Source organism: Tachysurus fulvidraco, chromosome 15, assembly GCF_022655615.1.
Source record: "Tachysurus fulvidraco isolate hzauxx_2018 chromosome 15, HZAU_PFXX_2.0, whole genome shotgun sequence".
In the NCBI taxonomy this organism is placed as follows: Eukaryota; Metazoa; Chordata; class Actinopteri; order Siluriformes; family Bagridae; genus Tachysurus; species Tachysurus fulvidraco.
This window is the reverse complement of record NC_062532.1, coordinates 8283352-8311276: the sequence shown is the minus strand read 5'-3', so window position 1 is coordinate 8311276 and position 27925 is coordinate 8283352. Positions and strand designations below refer to the sequence as shown.

The window sequence follows — 27925 nt, the reverse complement described above, 5'->3', positions numbered from 1 at the left end:
TCCTGTGTGCAGCTTGCTTCCTGTGTGCAGCTTGCTTCCTGTGTGCAGCTTGCTTCCTGTGTGCAGCTTGCTTCCTGTGTGCAGCTTGCTTCCTGTGTGCAGCTTGCTTCCTGTGTGCAGCTGTACTGGTGAACGGAATTCTTCTGGGGTCCCACGGCCAGGAGATAGGGCTGAGCAATAGCTGTGATTTCTCGAAAATGCTCCTCAATGTTTGTTCCACTCTGAGAAAACCAAGCAAATTGAAGAAAACCATCACCAATAAATATCTTAAATGTAAAACAGAAAAATTCAAACAACCAACCAAACAAACAAACTTTTCTGGCCTTGGGCAGAAGGTGGGATCAGATGCAACAGAATTCTTATGGAAGAGAGGTCACTATCCCAACCTGTATAAACACAAAGAACATAAAAAAAATGTATGGGGACTAAATATTTCACCTTTAAATTAGAAGTTCACATACAGAACAAAATTTTACTGATAATTTACTCACCCCCTTGTCATCCAAGATCTTTATGTCTTTCTTTCTTCAGTCGTAAAGAAAATGTTTAAGGAAAACATTTCAGGATTTCTGTCCATATAGTGGACTTCTATGGTGCCCTGAGTTAGAACTCGGTGCACCATGTGTTATATTTAACCTCAAATGCTCATCTTGTCTAGCTCTGGATCAACTATGTGTATTCCAGTTCAAGACAGTTAGGGTATGTCGAAAAACTCCCAACTCATTTTCGCCTTTAACTTCAAAATCATCAAAAGGAACATGCAAAGAAGATCAAAGAAGAAAATGAGATGGGAGTTTTTCGACATACCCTAACTGTCCTGAACTGTAATACACGGAGAGCTAGACAAGACAAGCATTTGAGGTTTAAAGTATAAAATTATCAATTTTTAAAAAAATAACCGATCCTTTCACTAGGTAAAGGACCCTTCTTCCTCGGCTGGGATCATTTAGAGCCCTTTGAATCTGCATTTTGGAAGTTCAAAGTCGTGGGCACCAAAGAAGTCCACTATATGGACATAAATTCTGAAATCCTCAAAAAACTATTTTGTTACAACTGAAGAAGAAAAACATGAACATCTTGGATGACAAGGGGGTGAGTACATTATCGGTAAATTTTTGTGCTGGAAGTGATCATTAGATAATTTGTTCAATAATATTTCTAATTATGTTGGATTTGTAAAAGCCAACATTCTGATTTCCATTATAAGCTAATTATGATGTTGGCTTCTACAAAGCCAACATTCTGATTTCCGTTATAAGCTTATTATGTTGGCTTCTACAAATCCAACATTCTGATTTCCGTTATAAGATTATTATTATTATTATTATTATTATTATTATTATTATTATTATTATTATTATTATTATTTTGGCTTTTTAGAAGTCAACATTCTGATTTCCGTTATAAGCTTATTATTATTATTATTATTATTATTATTATTATTATTATTATTATTATTATTATGTTGGCTTTGTAGAAGCCAACATTCTGATTTCCGTTATAAGCTTATTATTATGTTGGCTTTGTAGAAGCCAACATTCTGATTTCCGTTATAAGCTTATTATTATTATTATTATTATTATTATTATTATTATTATTATTATTATTATTAGACAACATTTTTTTTTTAAAATGCGGCCCAGGGCATTCGAGCCACATGCACCAAATTCGGATATGTCGTAGACCCTGGTCTGAAGTTTGTTGCTTCTATTTTTCTAAGCGATCGGAATTCCGGCATTCCCGGTACGGAAGCTCAAAGTAGCCTTTTTCCCCATAGACTTCCATTATAAACTTTTGAGGTTTATAACTCGGCAAGTTTTCGAGCGATTTACACCGAACTCGGACAGGTTCTTTAGGACCTTACTCCGGATGAAGTTTTTATTTCGGAGTTCCGACAGAATTTTCGGTTTTCCCGTAGTCGACGATCGAATATCCCACAGACTTGAATAGGGAATTCCGAAAAGTCGTCTAAGCTTTCACACACACATTACATCCAACATTAAGAATTGCATGTACTGTTCTAAGCAGTATAATAAGCAGAATCCCATAATGACTGCAGTACTGACATGAAATGTCCAAACCCTCAGTAGCCACTTTTTGCCAAAAGTATTGGCACCCCACCGGGTATTCTGGTGACGTCACTCGACACCACATGACGTCACGTGTAGCCCCGCCCCCAAAACAAGCGAAATCAAAAATTTGCACAACATGGACATGTGACATATCAAAACACTCAGCACATTGAGGGGAACTGCCCCACGAGTATTCTGGTCACGTCACGTGACGTCACGTGTAGCCCCGCCCCCAAAACAAGCGAAATCAAAAATTTGCGCAACATGGACATGTGACATATCAAAACACTCAGCACATTGAGGGGTACTGCCCCAGGGGTATTATGGTCATGTCACATGCTCATGTCTGCTCACCTCGAAGTATTGGCACCCTAGTGGTCCAGCAGCTTTCACAATATTTCTGTCCACACGCCTCCAAAATGCACCAGCCTTTGCGAATACTTGCACCGTCAAAGCCAACATCAAAGTTTGTCGTAACAAACTTTACAAATCTAGTTATTATTATTATTATTATTCTTAGACAAAAATTTATTTAAAAAAATGTGGCCTAGGGCTTTCGAGCCACATGCACCAAATTCGGATATGTCGTAGACCCTGGTCTGAAGTTTGTTGCTTCTATTTTTCTAAGAGATCGGAATCCGGCATTCCCGGTCCAGAAGCTCAAAGTGGCCTTTTTTCCCCATAGACTTCCATTATAAACTTTTAAGGTTTATAACTCGGCAAGTTTTCGAGCGATTTACACTGAAATCGGACAGGTTCTTTAGGACCTTACTCCGGACGAAGTTTTTATTTCGGAGTTCCGACGGAATTTTCGGTTTTCCCGTAGTTGACGATCGAACATCCCTTAGACTTGAATAGGGAATTCCGAAAAGTCCTCTAAGCTCTCACACACACAATTACATCCAACATTAAGAATTGCATGTACTATGCAGTATAACAAGTAGAATCCCATAATGACTGCAGTATTGACATGAAATGTCCAAACCCTCAGTAGCCACTTTTTGCCAAAAGTATTGTGACATATCAAAACACTCAGCACATGGTCACGTCACATGCTCATGTCCGCTCACCTCCAAAAGTATTGGCACCCTAGCGGTCCAGTAGCTTTCACAATCTTTCTGTCCACTCGCCTTCAAAATGCACCGGCCTTTGCGAATACTTGCACCGTCAAAGCCAACATCAAAGTTTGTCGCGACAAACTTTACAAATCTAGATTTATATTTTAATATGAAAACATTTTGCATTTGTTTGTTGTTGCTAGTTTGAGTTTAGAAATACAAATTTCAGCATTATCAGTAATCTGTGTGTGCATTTTCCTTGAGAACCAAGCAAGTTGACTCATGATACCATTTGTTTATTATATGGCTATCGCAATCGCAATATTGACCTCAATAATCGCAATATGACATTTTCCCCAAATCGTGCAGCCCTAATTACTGTATAGCTAGTTTAGTAGCGCTTATTGTTGCGAGTTGTCAATGGAGCCTGTTGAGATCACGTTCTGAAATGTGGGAACACTTTCATTTGATTTCGCCCAATAAGGTGGATATATATGGTTTTGTTGTGAAGCCTATATTTATAACTTAAATCTCACTCATCATTGGGCAATTACTGTATACGATTCAATGCAATATTTCCTGTCGTGTGTGTGTATGTATGTATGTATGAGCACCACACCGTTTTGTATCAAATTTAAAAGGTTTATTTAAGCATCTGGATATAACAGGAAGTAAATCAGGGTTAAACTGAGGAAGGGAACAAAATCTCAGGAGGGCCAAAATAACAAACAAAAGTTCACTGCCTGGGGAATGAAAATCTTCATAACCTATAACAAAAAAGTCAAATAAATAACAGGTACCTGAACTCACTCCCTAGCTAACACAAAACAGGAGAAAACAAGGATTCACAAAATAAAATGGCACCTACCTACCGTTCCTGAAATTACACGAGATAACAAAAAGAACAATCAGTACCAAAGTCACCGATCACTATAACATTGGATAGCGAGCACAACATGGAATTCACTGCGCAGGGCAGGACACGGATCATGCTCTTGGAGAAAAAGGTCTCCCTGACTGAGCCTTCTGCTCTGCTTTTAAACTCCTTTCCCTCCGGTTGGTAAACAGGTGCAGCTGGGAGGAAGCAATTAGGTGACCTGAGAGCAGACAGTGGGAGGAGCCATAGGAGAGCAGGAGACAACACAACAACCACAGGACAAGGCAAAATATACGTCTTTGGACGTAACACCCCCACCATTAGTTACAAACAATACTTCAAATAGGGTGTTTGTAAAATCAAGAAAGGTATTCAATACCACAGTTACTGGTAACTATTCCACATTTTGTTTGTCCACATTATATACTCTAGAAAGAGCATCAGCTACAACATTTTCTGTACCTTTCTGATGTTGGATGTTGAGATTGTACTTTTCAACAACCAGCATTATCAACAACCAGTGCATCGGTCGTTGGTTCGAGTTACACATTCTTCCCAAAAATACCAAGGGGTTGTGATTGGTGTAAACCACTACTGGGGTACAACTACCTCCCAAGTATACCTCGAAGTGTTGCAGTGCCAATATTAAGGCTAGAGCCTCCTTTTCAATAGTACTGTAACTCTGTTGGCATTTGGTAAACTTTTTGGAGAAGTAACTCACAGGATGTTCTATGCCAGTGGAGTCTTCTTGCAGCAGTACAGCACCTGCCCCTGAGGAACTCGCATCCACCTGCAGCTTGAAACGCATAGCAAAGTCAGGAGCAGCAAGGATTGGAGCATGGCACAAGAGGTCTTTGGCAGCATTAAATGCACAATTACAACCCTGATCCCACACAAATTTTCTAGAGGTGTTAAGGAGATTCATCAAAGGGGCAACCACAGAAGCAAAGTTTTTACAGAAACTTCTGTAATAACCGGCCATACCAAGAAACCTTCTTAACTCCCTTTTATTAGTAGGAAGAGGAAAATTTAGTATCATAGCAACTTTTTCTTCAACCGGCCTTACTTACCCTTGCCAAGGTAGGTAACAACAGCCTTCGCAAATTCACACTTCACCAAGTTTAAAGTCAATGATGCCTCAGATAGCCTACTAAAAACCTGGTTGAGACTATTCAGATGGTCTCCCCAACTAGCTGAATAGATGACCACATCATCCAGGTAAGCTTCACAGTTCTTCACCCCTGACAGTAACTGATGCTTTAGGAATTGGAAAGTCACAGGAGCATTCCGCATGCCAAAAGCCATAACAGAATACTTAGAAAACAGAAAGTTGTCAATGGTAACAAAAGCAGAGATTTCTGAGGCTCAAGGTGTGAGGGGCACCTGCCAGTATCCTTTCAGAAGATCCAGTTTGGTGACATATCGAGCAAAACCAACTTTGTCAACACAGTCCTCTATTCGCGGGAAGAGGAAAAGAGTCAGGCTTGGTGATGTTATTAACCTTTCAGTAGTCAGTGCAAAAACGATTCAGATTTGCACATACGGAAAGCACATACATAGTCCAAAACATTACTAGACACTGTTTTTTATTCAACAACTGCTCACTTAGTAGTTTCAACGGCCCCCGAACAGTGTGCCCATTAACAAGTTCAGAAGGGCTGAAACCCAATGCCTCCTTCATCGTCTCTCTAACTGCAAACATTAAAAATGGCAAACCCTCAACCCAGTCTCTACCAGTGTTTAGACAATATGCGCATACTGTAGCATGGACTTCAGGGTTTGGTGAAAACGCTCCAGTGCACCCTGGGACTCTGGATGGTATGCACTGGATAATCTATGGTCAACTCCCAACTCTTTCAACACTTGAGCAAACACTTTTGAAGTGAAGTTAGTACCTCTGTCCATTTGGATAACCTTAGGTAACCCAAACGTTGAGCAGAACTTAACCATCTCCTTCACTATCGCCTGGGCTCTAAGAGTACGGAGCGGAACAGCTTCTGGAAACTTGGTGGCAGCACACATCAAAGTCAAAAGATATTGGTGTCCTGATTTAGATTTCGGTAGTGGCCCAACAAAATCCAAAATAAAAAGTTCAAACGGCTCTCCCACCACTGGAATTGGATGGAGGGGAGCAGAAGGTATGATTTGATTAGGCTTACCCGCTATTAGGCAAACATGACAACACTTGCAGAATTTGAAAACGCTGGACTTCAATCCAGGCCAAAAGAAGTATCTGGAAATTCGCTTGTAAGTTTTATTAACCCTAAGATGGCCAGAGAGAGGATGTTCATGGTCAAGTTGCAATACGTGAGAACGATAATCAGAGGGCAAAACAATTTGGTAGGGAGTTAAAGCCTCATCAACATTACGTGGCTTCCAACGACGCATCAGAACGTTACCTTCCCAAATAAAAGCTATTCTAGTATCTCTAGAGTCCTCTAGCTGAACAGCAGCTTCAACACAGTGTGCTAAAGTTTGGTCATAGGCCGTAAGGTGAAGCCGTTTTTCGTTTCATCCCGTTCCCATATATGGGGCACTAAATTCTTTTCATTCCACTAAAAAGAGCTATTGGTTTTAAGCGAGTAAATAAAAGTTCTCCATGTATAATTGTGCAGTTTCATTTTTTATTAGTGTTTAAAGTCGCCAATAGTTCCTTCATCACGTAATCATATTTTGATCATGAGTGATTCGGCTTCGCGTCACGTGTAGGAAGCACAACCGATAAGGTGGCCGCTTTTTGGACCTATGATTCCAAGATGCCTGCGCCCTTGATGTCAATATCGAGTAGCGAAGAAGAGGAAATTACGGTCAGACCTCATTCTAAACTCCGTAAAAAGGATTATAAACAATGCTATATGCATCTCACGTCCATAAAGAAAGAAGAAACGAAGGATTTTACACACACACAATGGGATACATACAGAAATAGCATCAAACTGTGTCTTGGTTTGCATGGTGAGAATCAGAGAATAGCAGAAACATACAAACATTGTCTAGAAATTTAATTTGAAAATATTCCCAAAGACACTGGATTTCATTCCACTTGCTACAGGCGTTTCATTGACAAAAAGCACCTGGATACGGCAGAGAAACGTGTCATACAGCATCCTGAAATTCAAGATGTTCACAAAGACCAGTCTGTGTCATCGAGTAGTAGTACCTCAACAACTGAATGTCCTAAAAAGAAACTTAGGTCCATGACGGGCCTGCCAATAGCTTGTGCATCCATAACCTGTGATTCCTGCCTTGTGCATAATTTGTAAAAAAAAATTGACAAGTACATTACTGTGGCAGGCAAACGACAGAAGGACCATCTTTCACAGGCAGAAACGTTATGTGCAGGTGGGTACAGACACACACACAAAAGTTTTAACTTTAAAGTTTTATGCTATATGCTGTATACCATGGCTAAATTTAGATTACAATTACATAATTTATGTACTGTTTACAAATTATTTATTGTTTTGCATACAGCTACAGTATAATCAAAATACTCAATATTGTTTAACAGTTTTTATATAATGTTTTTTATTTACAATCTCGTTTTGTAATGTATGATATATAATATTTATTTACAGGCCAGTTGCTGAAAGCTGCTGAGATGAAGGAAGACACTAGCATTCTTCTGCATATTCAAGACAAAGACTGTGTCTCTCTGGAGGTGCGATACCACAAGTCCTGTTACAGACAGTACACCAGGTTCTTGACGAAGTCTACTGCAACAGTTACTGGGACCTCAGAAGAACAGTGAGTTAATATATTGACGATCAAATGATAATTAAAAATTAATTTCAAAGGTAAAACATATATCTGCATAGTCTGTATTATTTGTCTGTAAACACAGTTTTGACTGCACAACTCAGTAATTCACAGTAATTCAAAATGATCAAATAAATGTATAGTGGTTTGTGAAGGGTGAATGAACAAGTAATGTTTTATTACCGATTATAGTATTGCATATTTAAAATGGAATCCAGTGTGAAATAGTTATGGCACAAAGTAATATCATATATAATCTTTTCTGTGTTTTCTTTTCAGAAATGAGCCAACCTTCGATGTCAGCTACAAGATCTTCTGTGAGAGCATCATCCGTCATAGAATAATTGTAAACCAAGAGGTGCTGACGATGATGCAGTTAAGAAGGATATTTTTAAATCTTGTGAAAACACGAAGATCTTGATGCTTCCAACTACAGGTAATTAAGACAAAACAAGTTTCTATTTATTACACAGCTTTGAAAACAATGTTTATGCAAAAAAAATGTTTCTTACACAAATTGGATTTATAATAATGATAATAATTTTTTTACTTGTAGAAGCTGGTGTACAGTGTATTTTAATTAAGTTGTTTTCAGTGGGAATATATCTTTATTTAAACTGTTGTGATCATCTTTCGATGTATCTTTGTTTCAGGAAGGATAAATTGAAGAGGATGTTGAGTTGCGATTTCCCCCAGCTGGTGTTTCACTCACCCAAAAAGCGCAACATCAGTGAGCTGGTTTTTGTTGAGACACTGTCTGCAGATAAGCTGATCGACGGGCTCCCTCATCCATCAGGTACAGAAACAACAGGGTTGACTGAGGTAACTAGCCAAAGTGACGGTGAAAACACGTCAAGTAAAACAGCCGGTCCTCAAAGACAAACTTCAGTGGGCTCTATCAATACTACAGAGGACACAAGGACACTTTATAGTGCAGCATTAATATTAAAGATGCTCATATGTGACTCTCCCGGTATGACTTGTCCATGGCCACCCACATCAGATTAAATGTGAGTGAAGCAAAATTTGTTGTGCCACTCTAACTGTACTGTACAACCTAATTTCCTGGATTATTGGTGCAACTGAGGAACCAACACTGGCCCATTATGTTGATATTACAGATGATTTGAACCTAAAAGTGATATCTATTTGTCAAGACATTGTGTATCTTGCATCTAAGGGCTGGAGGCAGACACCCAAATCATTGTGTCTTGGTCTAACCATTCCCCATTTAACTGGTTCATCGCAGATTGTGTCACTTCTAAATAGACTAGGACATTGTGCATCATGGGACACAGTTGTCAGTCTAGACAGTAGCCTTGCCCAACTTCAACTAGTAGAGTAGAGACAAAATACCAAAGGGGTTTTCAAAGAAGGTTCCTACAATACTTGTGTGGGACAATATTGACTTTGGGGAGGAGACATTATCAGGTCGTGGAACTACTCACCACACAAATGGGATTATGCTTCAAAGTTCTGTAGTTCAACCTGTGTCAACAACAGACAGAGAACCACTACAAAAGGGAGTTTCCTCATTCAAAGCACTCCCTTGACTCCCTATCGAACAGTACCATCAGTCTAAAAAGCAAGGACCACAGAACTTGTTTCATCATTAAAGTGTTCAATTACAGGTAGGCACATACAAGTTGAACACAATGTCTGCTGCACAAACTGAACTGGCATATGTTTTTAGTCCATAGATGCTGAAAGATGCACAATCCCAAGCTGGACAGGTTTCCATACGTTGCTTCAAGTTGATGGCACTCTGCAAAAGTAAACACAATTCTGAAGCGAAGTGTCCAAATTGTTGATCAGGTAGAATTGGACCGTATATAGTAGTGTTAGTTTTTGACCAAGCTATAAAAGCCAAAGCTCAGCAGATCTGCTGGAAAGACAATGACTTTACTCATCGTATAGTGATTAGACTAGAATTTCACACATGCATGTCCTACCTGAGCATTCTAGGAAAACGGTTTGGAGATGCAGGACTGCAAGACATACTCGTTGAGTCTGAAGTTGTTGCCCCAGGATCCATCAGTGGAGTGATCAGTGGTCACCACTACAAGCATAGCATGAGGGCACACAAACTTCTATATGAGAGTGTGCAACGCATTAGATTTCTCACCTTCTTAGACTCTTTGCCACCAGAGGAGAGAAATAAGTGTATGGATGTCATTCATGAGATGAAATGTGCATTCCAGGACAGAGCCATGGATGTTATGTGCACAAATGAAAAATTTGATGAAATGTGTTCAAAATATGTAGAGTTTGTAAAAAGAAGTACAGAAAACCCAACGTTTGCCTTCTGGAGTTCATACATTGACATGGTAGATATTCCTTTTGTTTGTGAGAGCAACACGAGAATCGGACTGGCAGCTTCACCTGTCAACAGTGCGCTTGATGATGCCATGGTTTTTGCTTATGATCATGTAAATTATGCTAGGTATTTACCTTCATACTGGTTGGAAATGTTCAGTTTGCCTCTCACACAACCTTCTTGCCACAGTGAGCTTAGTGTTAAAGGCCAGTGGACTGTCCAACGTCAAAGTGTCCATGGATTTGCCTCAGTTGCTTGTGACCAGGCCATTGAACAAACATGCAACAGAGTAGAGGGCTACATTGGGATTGGGCTCCCGTGGGACCCGCGGGACCCAACGCAGGGCGGTGAAAAAATTTAGCGGGAGATCTGCGGGACCCGGTGGGATTTGGTGTGTAGCCTAATAATAAGAATGGAGTCAACACATGACGTTGGGAAGAAGATTAGTATTAGCATTAGTATTAATTTCTTATTTAAATGCAATCATGTTTAATTCTGTTATTCTGGACATTAGCCTGAACTAATAATTAGTCTGATCATTTCTATACAATAGGGCTGCACGATTTAGGGAAAATATTGCGATTATTGAGGTCAATATTGCGATATAATAAACAAATGGTATCATGAGTTACTTGCTTGGTTCTCAAGGAAAATGCACACATAGATTACTGATAATGCTGAAATTTGTATTTCTAAACTCAAACTAGCAACAACAAACAAAATGCAAAACGTTTTCAAATTAAAATAAAAAATAACACATTAATGCTGATTAATGAAAAGCCTAAGATCAAAACTGTAGGTGTACAGTGTATTATATATGTGTGTGTAAATTACCAACTTATTGCAAGTTATACATGGTATTGCACACACCTTTATAGATGATATTTAGAGCAATATTACATGTAATTATTAAACTTGATTCCCTTACATTAGCTTTTAAGCCTAATTATTACTTTTGATTATGATTTGATTATGACAGGGGAAGAGGTTTCAGGATGGGGGTGCTGAGTTTTTTTGTCACCACTTTTGAATAAGAAACAATATCAAGGCTATAAAAATTGTCAAAACTCTGCGAATCACAAAAGTATCAGTGAGAAATTGAGAACACTCGTTTAAACAGTGTGTGGCGGTACGAGGGGGGGGGGGTATGAAGGTGCTATAACATTTATTACTAAAATACAAATAAAGATAGTTTTGACTATGCCACCTTGAATTTCACCCAAAGAATTTAAGAAAAGGGACACCTACAACTGGCATACACAAGTTTGTATCACCAATTAGAGTCAGAGACATAGGTAACGATACAAAGTTATCTTTATTGACATCATTAAAACATTAAAATAATTAAAGAAACATTTTTCAGCCAAACAACCTACAGATCTCGTTCTTGAACAAGTTGAGAGACAGGGACTAGAGCTTACCAGCATAGGAAAGCAGATAATCAGACCATACTCATAGGTAAATCACTGTACTTCACTGAGTACACACAGTGAGATGGTCACTGCACACTTGTGAGGAAATACCACCACCAAAAACCAGTCCTTCGCCCCTAGTGCTCAGGCCCTGCCAAGAAAGATATATGTATCAACCACAGTCACATTTAAAACTAAGACAACAAGAAAACAAAAGTAAATAAAGTTTCACAACCAATAAATAATTCCAATAAATCAAATTCCCACAAAATACAAATTAAAATATAAGAGAGGGAAAAGAAACTAAAAATCCAAAACTAAATCCAACACAGTCGGATAGAAAGTAACTTAAATAAGAAATCAAAATCCAAATGAACTGTTCAAACCCCAGAAGCAATACAAAAATCAATTGCAACTGAAGAACAGCAGCAAACCAAAGAATTAAATCAATTTCAAATGAAATACTTCAAAAATAATATATTGTAAAACTAAAAACAGACAACAATATGCAACAACCACAAAAGGAAAATAACCAAAAGATAAACTTAGAAACCCGTTAGAAACAGATCTGGCAACTGGATTGAAAACCCGCTGGAAACAGGACAGCACTGCAGTCATACAAACGCGGAGCACGCCAACTGGAATAATTACAGGCCGTCACGATACCTATAAACAAAGTGAGACTGTTACTGTTAGACATGTTCTCCCATTCTAATGCATATGTGACTAAATACCTACCAATCACAGATGTCGATGTTTTATAGAAAGCCAATGGAATCTTTCAACGCTGATACACTGTATCAGGTTCTCATAGCTTCTCCAATATCTATGCCCATTTATGTGACAATACTAAGCAGACATTGCAGCGCGACTCCTAGGGTCGAAATTAACACTACATATAACAGAGGTAGCATTTTTTTCTGGCCACCAGTTCAGTGTCCGTCTGCTCGGCATCCATCTTCACCCGTTCCGCGCTGCACACGGGAAAAAGTCCATGACCATGACCATACGTGCCACACGTGCCACTGCCTAAACTGAAACTCACTGGTCTTTTTTTATTAGCGGATAGCGGTGTATTTTATGGAATAGACAAACGAGAGAAGCTTTCAGAGAGAATGGGTTATGTCCACACATGCTTTTATTTATTATTTATTTATTTCATAAAATCGCAGCATTTTGCATCATATCATCGCACAGGCTTGATATCGCGATTCCGATTGCGATGTGATTAATCGTGCAGCACTAGTATACAATCAAAATTTTCTCAAGCTCTCAAGAAAAAATCCGCGGGAGTGGGCGGGAGTGGACACAAACATTGCAGGTGCGGGTGGGAGTGGAACACGCATCTCGCGGGTGCGGGCGGTCCTGGGGTCTCATTTATAAAACTGTGCGTAGGATCCCTACTAAAAGTTTACGTACGCCCAAAAGCCAAAAATGGCGTACGGCAAAAAAAATTCCGATTTATAAAACCGTGCGTATGCACACCTGTAAGCAATGTTTCCGCAGATGTGTGTACGTGAACCAGCCTCATATCCCGCCCTGTACACGCCCATTTTTACACGCCCATTACACGCTCCACAACTGCGCGGGAACGAGACTGGACCTCGTTATAATGAGTTTCCTCTGCGCTCTGCGGGTTTAAAAATGGGGTGAGGAGCCAGCATCTGAGGGGGTAGCCACTGTCACCTGCAGGTTATAATTATATTAAAAGCAACATTGTTATAATTATATTAAAAAACAAAATTGTTACAATTTCTACTTTTTAATATTGTTAAACATAAGCAAATTCATTTTCAGATGGTGCCCTTATAGCAACATGAGTGCAGTGAATTGCGCCAATTACATTTGGGAAACCAGACATCGCTGCAAATTGCATTTTAATTTCAGCATATTAAGTATATATACCATTCAAAATGACAGATATTATGGCACTCAGGGACGGCTGTGATATATCAGACATATAGGGTGAGATGATAGATTCCAATAGAATTATTTCATATACGAAAAGGTCTTAGACACAAAGTGATAGTTTTTTTTATATAAATAATTTATCTGTCTGCCAATTCCGCTGGAAACAGCCGGTTGACAAGAACCCCAGAGTGGTGAGGACTTGTATTTGGACTGGGATTGCATGGTTCCAGTGTGTTGCCCTCTCTAATACTGGACCCAATTCAACACATAGATCTAAGAGCACAGCTCTAGGGAATCTAAATCGGCTTATTAGCCAGTCATCATAATGGGCCAGGAAATCATCATGGTCCCTGAAAACTCGTTCTTTCCTTATTCTCCCATTGGCGTAATACTCCAACAGTACCAGCAGTGCCATCATGAAGCATTACATACCCGGGTCACCGGAGGATTTATATGTTTCTAGCAATTAGACTGATTGTTAACACCTTGACAAAATCACAGAATTAATCTGTGGGCGAAAATTTAAGACGAAAATGTTATAGTGAGCACATGCTTCTTCATGACGGTTTTGTAATGAATACCGTAATAGTTAGGACCGATGATGAATAGCGATTGCGCTTCATGACTGTATTTGCAGACTTTGACATTTTATGATATATGTACATTAAGGAAAATATTTAGTTTTTACACTGTGTTCTGCAGTTCTCTAATAAAAAGGTATTTCATGCTATTCTGTATCACATGTAGTCATGCCATCTCCTCCTGCACTCCTGTTGTGGACAATGTGACTGTAAGGCAGTATTTATACATTCATTCATCTTCTACCGCTTATCCGAACTATTTGGGTCATGGGGAGCCTGTGCCTATCCTCAGGCGTCATTGGGCATCAAGGCAGGATACACCCTGGATGGAGTAGCGCTGATTATTATTATTTTATTTTTAATACATTTTGAATTACGTTTGGATTTTACGGTTTTATTTAATCTTCATGATAATGTGGATATAACGTATGAAATGGAGTGAAAATTAAATGTCTTTAATTCTTATAATCGTTCTTCTCACATGAATCTAACTTCAGTTCATGACCTCACCATCTGTGTCGCCAATTCCCTTTGTCTCCAGAATGTGCATACGCACGTCTCAAAGTTTGCTTAAAGGTGCGCACATTTTCCGGCAAGTTTGTTTTTCATAGATCACAACCTTTGCGCGAAAACTGGCGTACGCACGTTTCCAGCCCCGTTTTTTGCGTACGCACGCTTTATAAATGAGACCCCAGATGACTGCAAATAGGAAACACGTGTGCTGAGCTGGTGGTGCAATGGATTGTGGGAAGTAGAGTTCTGATGATAAAGTGCAGCCAGGAACTCTACAGGCCAGCAGAGGGAGCCATCATGTCTCTCATAACAGAAATGATGGCTCTATTTTAAGTATTTCAGGAAGGACTAGGCCTTCACTTATTGTTTGAACAGTTTACATCTAGTGGAAGTTCATTCCACCACCTAGGTCTCAAAACAGAGAAGAGTCTTGATGAATACCTACCTTGTACTTTGAGAGATGGTGGGACTAATTGAGCAGTGCTGGAAGACCCGAGGGAGCTTGGTACAGTGCAAGAAGTGTTAAAAACTTTGAGGTAAGAGGGACCTGGTCCATTTTTCGGTTTGTAGTTAAGCATCAGTGTTTTGAATATAATGCATGAAGCATGAAGCCAGTGCAGGTAAAGCAGCAATACCTTAGTGTGGGAAAACCTAGGCAGGTTGAAATTTTGCAGATGTATTTTGTATCATTTGCAGATTTGAAGATCAGGAAGTTGTCTAACGACTTCGAATGATCATGACCTGGGGATGAATCAGCAGAACGGTTATGCTGGGATTGAGTTTCAGGTGAGGAGCTGTCATTCTCAGGGCCAGGAGTCAGGGAGCAGACAAGCAGGATAAGCCAACCGTCTGCTAGCTGCATTGAGTCTGTTTCTCAAGCTTAACAAAAATCTATAAACACTCTATTAGCATAAAATTAGATCATAGTGAATGCAAAGCCAGCACCTTTTATCTGAAGCTAGGACTAAATATAAGATCTCTTGCATCTAAAGCTCTTATGGCTAATGAAATGATTACTGATCTGAAGTTTAGTGTTCTGTCTTTAACAGAAACATGGGTCAAAGCAAACAAGTTTGTCGCATTAAACAAGGCTTGTTAGCCCATTTATAGTTATATACATCAGCCATGGCTAACAGGCAGGGAAGAAGGTGTTGCAGATATTCATGGATATATGGATGGACATATTCTGAATTCCTCTGTGAATTTGCAGATTTCTTTTCAAGCCTAGTCTTTCTTTAGACAAAGCAGTATTTGTTGGAGACATTAATATTCATTTTGATGTTAGAAGTTCCTCTGAGAACAGCAGTCATTCTAACTCTCGGATTAAATATAGAAAAAATAGTCTCAGTGTGTAATGAGGAGCAGCGGAATCCATGTTCGGATGATAACACAGCTTTAAAAATACAAAAAAAAAAAGAGACACAAACAATCCAAATTGGCAGGCAACAGGGGAGAATCAGTACACAGACATAGTAAATCCAATAGCAAAAAGGCAAAAACAGGTAGAGCAGAAAAAACAGACTTGGTACGCAACAGGGTTGACAATACTCCGCATCCTATTGCCATTTGTATATTTGCATTTATAACCATAAGTGTATTTTACTGAACCCAGAAGTTAGTATTCCAGTGATGAGCTGGCAAAGATGTTCTTACAGAACCTCCCTTCTGTTGTCCTTATCCTGCGGTGCCCCCAGGGTCTTGGGGCTGGATGGTCTGGGTGTGACTGGTGGAAATCTGTGATCACAGACAGGTCTAGTATGTCTTTGGAGCTTACCCACAACCATTTATTTGCACCATACCCTTCTCAATTTATAAGGTACTGCAGGTGACTCCCATGTCTCCTGGAGTCAATGAGTGCTCTTACCAGATATTCCCCCTCGATCTTGATGGGTGGTGGTGGTGAAGTTTCTGGTTTGTGAAGTGTTGCAGGGACTGTTGGTGATATGCAGTAACTAGGGGGAAGTAGTAAGTGGTAAGACACTGGATTGATTTGTCTCAATACTTGTATTCCAAGTTCATGTGGCCCGTTAGGACTTGAAATGGACATTGAGCCCCCTCCAACCAGTCTCCATTTCTCCAATGCATCATTGATGGAGAGCAGTTCCTGGTTTCCCACATCATAGTTGGTGAGCTTTCTAGTATAGAACACACAATGGTGCAGTTTGGCTGGGGATCCATGACGATGGGAGAGCACAGCCCCTATTCCGGTCCATGAGGTATCTACTTCCATGATGAATGGCAGGTGGGGCCCTGGGTGTTTCAGGATAGGGGCTGTGGTAAATCTATTCTTGAGGTCATTGAAGGTGTTTTGTACAGAGTCCGACCACAGCAGCTTATGTGGTTTACCTCATAGCAGTGCTGTCTGGGGGTTGCCACAGAGCTATAATTTCTAATAAACCTTCTATAAAAGTGTGCGAATCTGAGAATCTGCAATTCCTTGAAGCTGGTTGGGGTGGGCCATTCCATGACTGCCCTTACTTTGCTAGGTCCATTTCCACCACCCAGCCATTGATAATGTATGAATGTACATGAATGAATGCCATGTATGAATGATAAAAAGAATGCATCTCTGTGAAATTCGCACTTCTCTTTCTTCACATACAATTGATTTTGTGAGGATTTGGTATATGCACAGATTCAGGAAGTCCCTTAATGCAGCAGTTCCCAAAGTGGGGGGTGGGGGGTCGCGAGATGATTTCCAGAAACTTTATTATTTTTTTATTTATTTTTATTTATTTTTTATTTATTTTTTTATATGTTAAAAAAGGTTAATGATGCAAGTATAAATTTAGGATAAATAAAATAAACTGGAAATAAAACTTTCTTTGCTCCGATTAATTACGACAGTTAAGTGATGGCATCAGTCACAATTTACAGCACAACAACATGCGCTAGCTTGATACACATTTGGTGTGTTGCTAAACAGCAATCAGTCTATTTTGAGATCTAAAAATGAAAAACCGTCGTTATTATCATCAATAGAAAAAGAGAAGGGAGCAGAGATGCCTGCTGATGAGAGAGTGGGATCAGCGGAAAATGCAGAGGGCAGAGAAGAGGATGAGCCGCCCGGACTACCCTCCACATCTGGAAGGGCAGCCCGCCAAACCCATGCCCCGCAAAGAGGGCTTCATATGAGGTGGCATATTTAATTGCACAGACAATAAAAGCCACACACCATTGGAGAAACTTTAATCAAACTGGTGGCTGTCACGAGGAAATGTGCTTGTACGAGCACGCCTGTACAAGCTGCGGGATGAGGTACGCATTTTCCTCACAGACCAAAGATCCCCACTTGCTGAGCATCTGTCTGATCCTGACTGGGTGACAAGACTGACATAATTGTCATGTATTTTTGAAAAACTCAATGGCCTTAATGTGTCCCTGCAAGGTGAAAACACAAACATCTTGTACCTTATTGATAAAGTGCAGGCATTTGTGAGAAAGCTGGTGCATTGGAGAGAGAGAGAGTGGAAATGGGACGCATAGACATGTTTTCTGAACTGGAAGAATTCATGGAGGAAAATGCACTCAGTGTTAACAGCATCAAGGTGTTTATTACTGCCCACCTTCAGTCCCTTTTGGATCACTTTCATAAGTATTTCCCTGAAGGAGACGCTCCCATCCAATATGACTGGATAAGGTCACCATTCAATGTAACCACAGCAAATCATCTGGCGTCAGATATGGAAGATGCGCTGATAGAACTTTCAACCAATCAAACCCTGAGGACGGCATTTGACGGCAAGACGTCGGATGAGTTCTGGGTTTCTGTCGTGCTGGAATATCCACAGTTGTCGAAAGCCGCTTTGGATGTAATCATGCATGACACCCAGCTCTACCTTTCCACAAAACCACATTCCAAACTCCCTCCATCTGCTCTTTCTGATTGTCTCATTGACATAAAATCATGGTTTTCAGCGAATTTTCTTAAACTAAATAGCAATAAAACAGAATTTCTCCTTATAGGCACAAAAACTGTGCTTAACAAATTTTCGAATTTTCTTATTTCCATTGATGAATCTCTCATAGCTCCCTCATCTCAGGTTAAGAGTCTTGGTGTCATCTTTGATAGTACCCTTTCTTTTACCTCACATGTAAATAATGTTACTCGGGCTGCCTACTTTCACCTTCGAAATATCAATAGGCTTCGTTCCTTTCTCACCACTCAATCTACCACCACTCTTATTCACAGTCTAGTAACCTCCCGGCTTGACTACTGTAATTCTCTTCTTATTGGGCTTCCTCACAAAACCCTTCATAAGCTGCAACTCGTTCAAAACTCTTCTGCCCGTATTATCACTCGTACTCCCTCTATCCATCATATTACACCTGTTCTGGAACAGCTACACTGGCTTCCCATTAATTTTCGTATCAAGTATAAAATTCTTCTTCTAACATTTAAAGCTATCCACAATCTTGCACTTTCATATCTTCTTGATCTTCTTCATACTCCAAAACCAACTCGCACTCTTAGGTCTTCTTCTTCCACTCATTTCATTGTTCCCTCTGTCCGTCTTGTAACGATGGAGAACAGAGCTTTCAGTTACTCTGCACCTCAGCTCTGGAACTCACTTCCATCTGAGCTCCGTAATATTGATTCTCTTTGATCATTTAAATCTCAGCTTAAAACTCATCTGTTTAATTTAGCATATTCTAGATCATGATTTGTAATGTTGGTCCAATTTTTTTTTTCTATGTAAGTATTGTATAACTATATTTTTTGTTGTTTTTCTTCTTCTTTTGTACGGTGACCTTGAGTGTTAGAAAGGCGCCTTTAAATAAAATGTATTATTATTATTATTATTAATTTGGCTCAAAGTATTTATGCGAAAAGACATTTCTGCGCTGACTTACATTAAGAATAAACACAGGTCACGGCCTAACGTGGAAGATAATCTGCGGGTGGTGATCTCCAAAATTGAACCTAGAGTGGACCTGCTTTGCTCCGCGCACAATGCCCATCCATCACATTTTTTTTCTGAATACATTTACAATTACTGTACAATACAATTATACATGATCTTATAATTGTTCCAAGGCACCAGCCAACGCTACACGAATGTTACAGGCATCTTGTTCGTATTCTGTCTGTAAGCATTTCACAGTTATGGGAAGTATTTATTTTTGTTTTAGCCTAGCTTCGAGATTTGGGGGGTCGTCAGCAGTCTAATATAGGGGTCGCGGTCTGAAAAGTTTGAGAACCCCTGCCTTAGTGCTTCCATTACAAATGCCTGAAAGACAGCTACATGTTCGTTAAGCCATACATTGCTTAGGTAATTATATACTGTTGGTACGTTGCTTTGGAGGATAGTTTGTAGGCTCTCTATTTGCTATGGCATGGAAGACTCTGGGGGCGTTTGAGGCAGTGGGTGACCAGACTTTGAGTTCCCTGTTGCACCACGATACCTGTGGATTGTGTAGCTGAAGCTTTGGAAATCCTAGAATGATCTGGATAGTCAAATACGAGGTGACGTATAACACAATGTATTTGAAACAAACTGATCTGTAATGTGAGAGGGGGTGTGTGATGAGGATGTCCCCAATGGGTTGACCATCCATCGACCATCCTCAGAGGAACAGGCATTGGGTGAGAGGGAGTTGTGATTTTTCTGCAAGCTGGCGGTGTATCAGGTTTATGGCGGATCCAGAATCTATCAGGTCTGAGACATGACAGGGCAGGATTACCATTGTGAATTAATTCCAGTATCACTACACAAAGTTGACTATGATTTGAGCTCACTTTAGTTCTGGGCCTCAAAGGGCAGGTAGCATATAGATGAACAATAGAGACTTTCTATTTTAGAAAATTTTCATTCCTTGCTGCTGTCTCCTTGTAAGAAAGATTCCTCCTCGCACTTGTCCGTGTCCCTTTAACTCTGCAAAACAATAGGAGCTCCAGAGCACTGAGAGAACAAACCACACAAGTGAAATCAAATCTGGTTTATTCCAAACAGCTGCTCAAAGGACTGAGCTACAGAGCAGAATATATACGCAATGAAAATACAGTAAGCTATGGTGTATGAGATAAGGCGGAGGCCAAGTTTTGTCAACATAGATAGGGGTATGATAGAATGCTGCTTCCTCATAACTCTTATCCAAGCATTGAAGGTCAGAAAGCCTATACATTAGCAAAGAGAAACTGAGTGTCCTGCGAGTAATCTCACAAGCAGCTCAACCTATCTTGTCTTTTCATCCGGTCAAGAGCACTAAAGGAACAGGATAGATTCAAATCAAGAACATTAAATCAGAAGAGGTGAAGATGACATATAACATATAACACAAGAAATACAATTTTACATGACAGAGAATCCTCGTTTTCTATTCCCTTAAGATTATGGTTACGTTATCAGCAAGCCTTACCATCCTGCTTATGTTTGCAGAAACACAGGGTACAAAAACAAGAACACACTTATCACAGGTCAGCATGACCATAGTGGGGGGAAGAACACATTCATTCCGACATAGAAAGAGAAATGTGGAAAGAAAATGAAATAAGCACAAAAATTAATTACCATAAAGAAAATTCATTTTAACACTCCTCCAGCTTGCTCATTAGGGACAAGGATAGATATAAATATATAAATTTGAAATTAATATTTTAAAATTAATTTTAAACTTTAAATATATGCATTCATGAAGAAGAATAAAACAAGGTCCATGACGTCGCCTGGTATGGCGCAACCAGGGCCCGACCCTGGAGCCAGGCCTGGGGTTGGGACTCGCATGCGAGTGCCTGGTGGCCGGGTCTTACCCCACGGGGCCCGGCCGGGCTCAGCCCCGAAGCCTGTCGTGGCGGCAACCCCCGAACCCCGGTGGTAGACCCCGGAAGGAGTCCTATCGAGCATGGTTGGCTCGGGGGACTCCGGAGGCAGCTGAGAGGTACCGGAGGGCCAAGCGAGCTTCAGCCCGGGCGGTTGCGGAGGCAAAAACTCGAGTATGGGGGAGTTTGGTGAGGCCATGGAGAAGGATTATCGGTCGGCCTCTAAGAAATTCTGGCAAACCGTCCGGCGTCTCAGGAGGGGGAAGCAGTGCCCTGCTCACACTGTTTACAGAGGGAGTGGGAATCTGCTGACTTCGACTGGTGACATTCTCGGACGGTGGAAGGAGTACTTCGAGGTTCTCCTCAACCCCACCAACATATCTTCCACTGAGGCAGCAGAGGCCGAGGACTCAGTTGTGGACTCGTCGACCCCCCGAGCTGAGGTCACTGAGGTAGTTGAGAAGCTTCTCAGTGGCAAGGCACCGGGGGTGGATGAGATCCGCCCTGAGTACCTCAAGTCTCTGGATGTTGTGGGGCTGTCTTGGTTGACACGCCTCTGCAACATCGCGTGGCGGTTGGGGACAGTGCCTTTGGACATGCAGACTGGGGTGGTGGTCCCTCTGTTTAAGAAGGGGGACCAGAGGGTGTGTTCCAACTACAAGGGGATCACACTCCTCAGCCTCCCCGGAAAAGTCTACACCAGGGTACTGGAGAGGAGAATTCGGCCGATAGTCGAACCTCGGTTTGCGAAGGAACAATGCGGTTTTCGTCCCAGTCGTGGAACACTGGACCATCTCTATACCCTTGCCAGGCTGCTGGAGGGTTCATGGGAGTTTGCCCAACCAGTCCACATGTGTTTTGTGGATCTGGAGAAGGCATTCCACTGTGTCCCTCGTGGTGACCTGTGGGGGGATCTCTGGGAGTATGGGGTCTGGGGCCCTCTGCTAAGGGCTGTCCGGTCCCTATATGACAGGAGCAGGAGTTTGGTTCGCATTGCCAGCAGTAAGTCAGACTTGTTCCCGGTGCATGTTGGACTCCGGCAGGGCTGCCCTTTGTCACTGGTCCTGTTCATTATTTATATGGACAGGATTTCTAGGCGCAGTCGGGGGCCGGAGGGAGTTCGGTTTGGGGACCACAGGATTTCATCTCTGCTTTTTGCAGATGATGTTATCCTGTTGGCTTCCTCAAATCATGACCTCCAGCTTGCACTGGGACGTTTTGCAGCTGAGTGTGAAGCGGCGGGGATGAGAATCAGCACCTCCAAATCCGACACCATGGTTCTTAGCCGGAAAAGGGTGGCTTGTCCCCTTCAGGTTGGTGGAGAGCTACTGCCTCAAGTGACGAGTTTAAGTATCTTGGGGACTTGTTCACGAGTGGAGCGGGAGATCGACAGGCAGATCGGTGTATCTTCTGCAGTGATGCGGTCGATATACCGGTCTGTTGTGGTGAAGAAAGAGCTGAGCCGCAAGCCGAAGCTCTCTATTTACCAGTCGATCTATGTTCCTACCCTCACCTTTGGTCATGAGCTTTGTGTCATGACCAAAAGGACAAGATCCCGGATACAGGCGGCCGAAATGAGTTTCCTCCGCAGGGTGGTTGGGCGCTCCCTTAGAGATAGGGTGAGGAGCTCGGTCACTCGGGAGGAGCTCAGAGTACAGCCGCTGCTCCTCCACATCGAGAGGAGTCAGCTGAGGTGGCTCGGGCATCTGTTCCAGATGCCTCCTGGACGCCTTCCTGGGGAGGTGTTCCGGGCATGTCCAACCAGTAGGAGGCCCCGGGGAAGACCTAGGACACGCTGGAGGGACTATGTCTCTCGGCTGGTCTGGGAACGCCTCGGTATTCCCCCGGAAGAGCTGGAGGAAGTGTTTCGGGGAGAGGGAAGTCTGGGCATCCCTGCTTAGACTGCTGCCCCTGCGACCCGGTCCAGATAAGCGGTAGAAAATGGATGGATGGATGGATGGATATATGTATTCATTTATTTATTTTTATTCTTCTTATTGTATATACTTATTTCTTTTTTCTCTTCTGTTTCTTTACTTCTGAAAAGCTGCTTTGAAACTGTGAATTGTTAAAAGCACTATAAAAATAAATTGAATTTGAATTCATGATGATATGTCCACCAGACATTCAATTCAATTAAATTTATTTGTATATAAGACATGCTGAGATCCTAGCAATAGCCATGGTATTTGAGGGAGGAAAGGAGAGGACTGCGATTTTCCAGATGCTCTGAATCTGTTGACTGGCCCTCATAACTTGTCACTCGATGTCACTTTTTTGCTTCCAACATTTCATTATCAGGTAACATGTAGGGGAATGACATCTGCTCCATGCAGACTCTCTGGTCTCCCACAGGGCTCAAGTACCTTGTCCTCTCCTTTTCTCCCTGTATACTCACTATCTTGGTAAAGTTATTTCCTCACACGGGTTCTCTTACCACTGTTATGCTGGTGATACTCAACTGATCTCTCTGGCAGACATATCATCGAATTGCTAATCATCCCAGGTGATACATCTCTAGGTCATGATCTTTGTTACATCCTTTTCTACTTTTCTTTTCTGTTTGGGAGGTGTCTGTGTTTCTGTGCAGAATGAACACTGATTGGTTTGCCTGGTTCCACGCCCTGCCTGGTCAGCTGTCTCCCTTGTTGTATTTGTGTGTTTAGCATTCCTGTTAATACTGACTCCTGCCTGTTTTTTTACTTTGATTCTGGATTGCCCTTGTTTGGACTTATTAGCTAACCTATAAATAGTTATATATAGTATTATTGGGGAGGTAGGGAGAGTGATGCCATTTTTGTTTGTACCTTTTATTGATTGTGTTTTTGTTCAGGGAGTTAGGGAAGTGATTGTATTTCCTTTTTCTTTTGTTTGCCAAGTAGTTATAGGAAGTTAAAGGGTACAATAATTAACTGTTTTGTTTGTTATTTTGGGCTTGTCGGCTCCTGAAGACATACCCCCACTTGTACAATTGTTCGTCTCATTAAAATATTGTTCTTTCAGTTACCTCTGTTTTCTCATTCCCTTTCATGTTGCGCCTTCACCCCTAGATGGAGCATAACAATCTTGCAATATCTTTTCATAACGATCTGATCTCCCCTTCAGTCACAGTTCACAAATTTTGCATACCCATGGACAATCAGCTGTCCTTTTCCTTGAATGTTGGTAATGTGACATGCTCATGTCAGTTCCTTCTCTACAACATTAGAAGTATTCCGCCATTTTTGCCCATACAGGATGTTCAGGTACTTGTCATCTTGTCTCTTATTATCTCAAGACTGGACTATTGCAACTCATTGCTGGCAATGATGCAATTCGTCCTCTGCAAATGATCCAAAATGTAGCTGCACGACTTGTTTTCAACCAGCCTATGTTCTTGCATACCACCCCACTACAGTGCTCCCTCCACTGGCTTCCGGTAACTGCACACATCAAATTCAAAACACTGATGCTTGCCTACAAAGGCAAACTGGACCAGCTCCTTCTTACTTTAAAGTCCTACTTCTTACATCACTTATCATATTGCTCCTCACACCCTTAGAGCTACCAGTACTGCTTGACTGGTCTCACCATCTCTCAGGGTAATAGGTAAGTATACAAGAAGTCTATTTTCTGTTCTGGCACTGAGGTGGTGGAATGAACTTCCCTAGGGATCTGGACAGCTGAGTCACTGGCTATATTCAAACAACGGTTGAAGAAATACTTCATTATAAATTACTTGAACTAGCACTTTCTTCTTTGTTTGTTGTATGTATATTTATATACAGTATTGTTCAAAATAAAAGCAGTGCAATGTGAGTTGGAGCTCAAGCTTAGGAATAAATCACCTGGTCAGCCCTCAGCTGCAGCTGATGCTCTTGGTGTGAGCACGCCAGTGTCGATACCCATAAATGCTTTCACCCCGAGCCCTATTCCTGCACCTCAATCTACAGGTAGGCCAGCCTGAGTTTGTTGTTAGCCGACAAATTTCACTTGTACCATTGTTTTGAAAAAGTGAAGTAGATACTTATTTCACTGTGTTTGTGCAGATTGCTGCTACATCGAAATCGCAATGTTTGGCCACTGTTGCTGCAATGCAAACTCGAAGGTCGAGCTCAAGAAGTCTGCTCCGTGTTGACGCTTGAACAGAGCTTAGACTATGAGGTAATGAAAAATTAGGTATTGCGTGCATATGAATTAGTCCCCGAAGCATACCAGCAAGAGTTTTGAAATCTTGTGAAAACCGCTAACCAAAACCAGTAGGGGAACTCTTCAAAAAATGTTGCATTGGTTGAGAAGTCAGTTTTGCCACTCGAGCAAAACGAATCTGTACATTTGTCAAATGAGTCAACTTTTGAACCATTCATTTACGATGGTGTAGTTTCACTGTCTGAAACCAGTTCTGAGACAAAGCGTATTCGCATTCTCAGGGATACTGGCTCCGCTTAGTCCTTTATCTTGCAAAGTGTGTTGCCAGTTTCTGAACAGTCTAGCTGTGGTTCTAGTGTATTAATTCGAGGAATTGATCTCACTGTAATTAAAGTTCCTTCGCATCAAGTGTTCCTGTGTTCAGGAAGTATTTCAGGCAATGTTAAACTGGCACTTCGTACATAATTACCTGTTAAAGATGTGTCGCTCATTCTTGGGAATGATTTGGCAGGTAACAAAATTTTCTGTCTGTCCGAGGTAATTGATGTCCCTGTTGCGTCTGATGTTTTGTTTAAGGAATTTCCTGATGTGTTTGGCACGTGTGTTGTTACTCGATCTCAGGCATGTAAATTTAGAGACATGTAGATCTCTCAGATTCTTTTCTGTATGCTGAAAATTCAGATAGTGTAAAGGAAAATAAGGATACATGTGATGTAGAAGTGTGTGAACTGCCAAATGTCGATTTACCCATTAGTAAACCAATGTTGATTGAAGCTCAACGTACTGATCAAACTTTGAGTCATTGCATAAAAGCTCCCATCAAGTTGTCTGATTTGCCCGAGCACTCAGTCACGTATTATTTTGAGGATGATGTTTTGATGCGTAAATGGTCTCCAAGTTTCTCAAGTAGTAAAACCTACCTAGTGAAACCTTACAGACAGCAAGTGCTGAGCTTAGCACATGATCACGAACTGTCTGGTCATTTGGGCATTCGTAAAACTTACGATCAGCTTTTGAAATGTTTCTTTTGGCCTTCCATGAAGTCAGATGTGGATAAATTTTGTAAATCTTGTCATGCATGTCAAAATGCTGATAAGCCAAACCAAGTACTTCCTCCTGCACCGTTGAAGCCAATACTCATGTTAGGAGTGTGACTGTGAATTGACTGTGTAGGGCCATTAACAAAAACCAAGTCTGGTAATTCTTATCTTTTGACACTAATGTGTGCATCCACTAGGTTTCCAATACCCTTACGTACTATCAAAGCTCATGCAATTGTCAAGGCAGTTGTCAAGTTTTGCACTACTTTTGGAATGCCCAAGTACATTCAGTCTGACCAAGGTACTAATTTTATGTCTAATGTGTTTGCCAAAGTAATGAAACAGTTGGCTATTAAACACAAAGTGTCCAGTGCATACCATCCTCAATCACAAGGTGCCATTGAGCGATTCCATCAAACTTTGAAGTCGATGCTCAGGTCGAAACACGACACAAGCTTCTCTTGGATTTAGTTCTTCTGAATTGGTTTTTGGACACACTGTTCGGGTCCCTTGAAAATTCTGCAGTAGCAAATTCTGTCATTTGGTCGTCCGTCACCCACTAGTAATGTTTTTGTTTACGTCAGTGCGTTTTGTGAACGCTTGCATTCAGTTTGGAAATTAGCACCAAAATCGCTCAGTTCTGTACAAATCCAAATGAAAACTCACTACGATCATAAAACAGCAACTCGATCATTTTTGTCTGGAGATTAAGTTCTCGTGTTAATTCCTACGCCAGGTTCAGCACTCCAAGCAAAATTTGCTGATCCGTATGAGATCAAAGAGAAACTTGGAGATACAGATTATGTAGATGAAACCCCCGATCATAAGAGAAAAACACGTATTCATCACATTAATATGCCTAAAGCTTATGTGTCACGTTCTGAGTCTGACATTAGTAGACTTGATGTTATTGTTGCGCCAGGTACTGTGCCACTGTCAGAATTTAAAAATGAGTAGTGCTTCCTTTTTATCAGCTCGTTTGCACAATTCTGAAACATTGTCACATTTGTCACACTTGTCTGTACCTGCTCAGTCAGATATTTCCACTGTTATTAAAAGGTATCCAACCTTGTTTAATGACTTTCCTTCGATTACTCACGTGATAACTCACTATAAAGATGTTCATTTGCCCTAGTTAAGCAAAATGCTTATTGTGTAAACCCAGTAAAGAGACAGTTAATGAAGAAAGAAACACAGTACCTGTTAGAGCACAATCTAGCTATTCCTAGTGCTGGTCCATGGTGTTCTTCATGTCTACTCATCCCTAAGCCAGACGGATCTTCCAGATTCTGTACTGATTATCGTAAGGTCAAGTCTTTAACAAAAGCTGATTCTTTTCCACTTCCGCACATGGAAGATTGTGTCGATCAAGTAGCGAATGCAAAGTTTGTGACCAAATTAGATCTGCTAAAAAGATATTGGCAGGTACCCCTGACAGATCGTGCTTCAGAAATCTCTGCTTTTGCCACTCCTGATGTATTTATGCAATATTGTGTT

General features: G+C 41.0%; 2 long non-coding RNA genes across 2 annotated transcripts; one reads left to right on the top strand and one right to left on the bottom strand.

The window, feature by feature from the left end:
- On the bottom strand, positions 1-27925 carry LOC113659206. The gene is made up of 4 exons (XR_007137903.1): positions 27629-27925; positions 11505-11646; positions 315-386; positions 1-221 (listed from the first exon to the last, which is right to left on the bottom strand). It is a non-coding gene; the product is annotated as an uncharacterized LOC113659206 (long non-coding RNA).
- On the top strand, positions 3500-10488 carry LOC113659207. The gene is made up of 4 exons (XR_003444601.2): positions 3500-7349; positions 7586-7754; positions 8046-8202; positions 8420-10488. It is a non-coding gene; the product is annotated as an uncharacterized LOC113659207 (long non-coding RNA).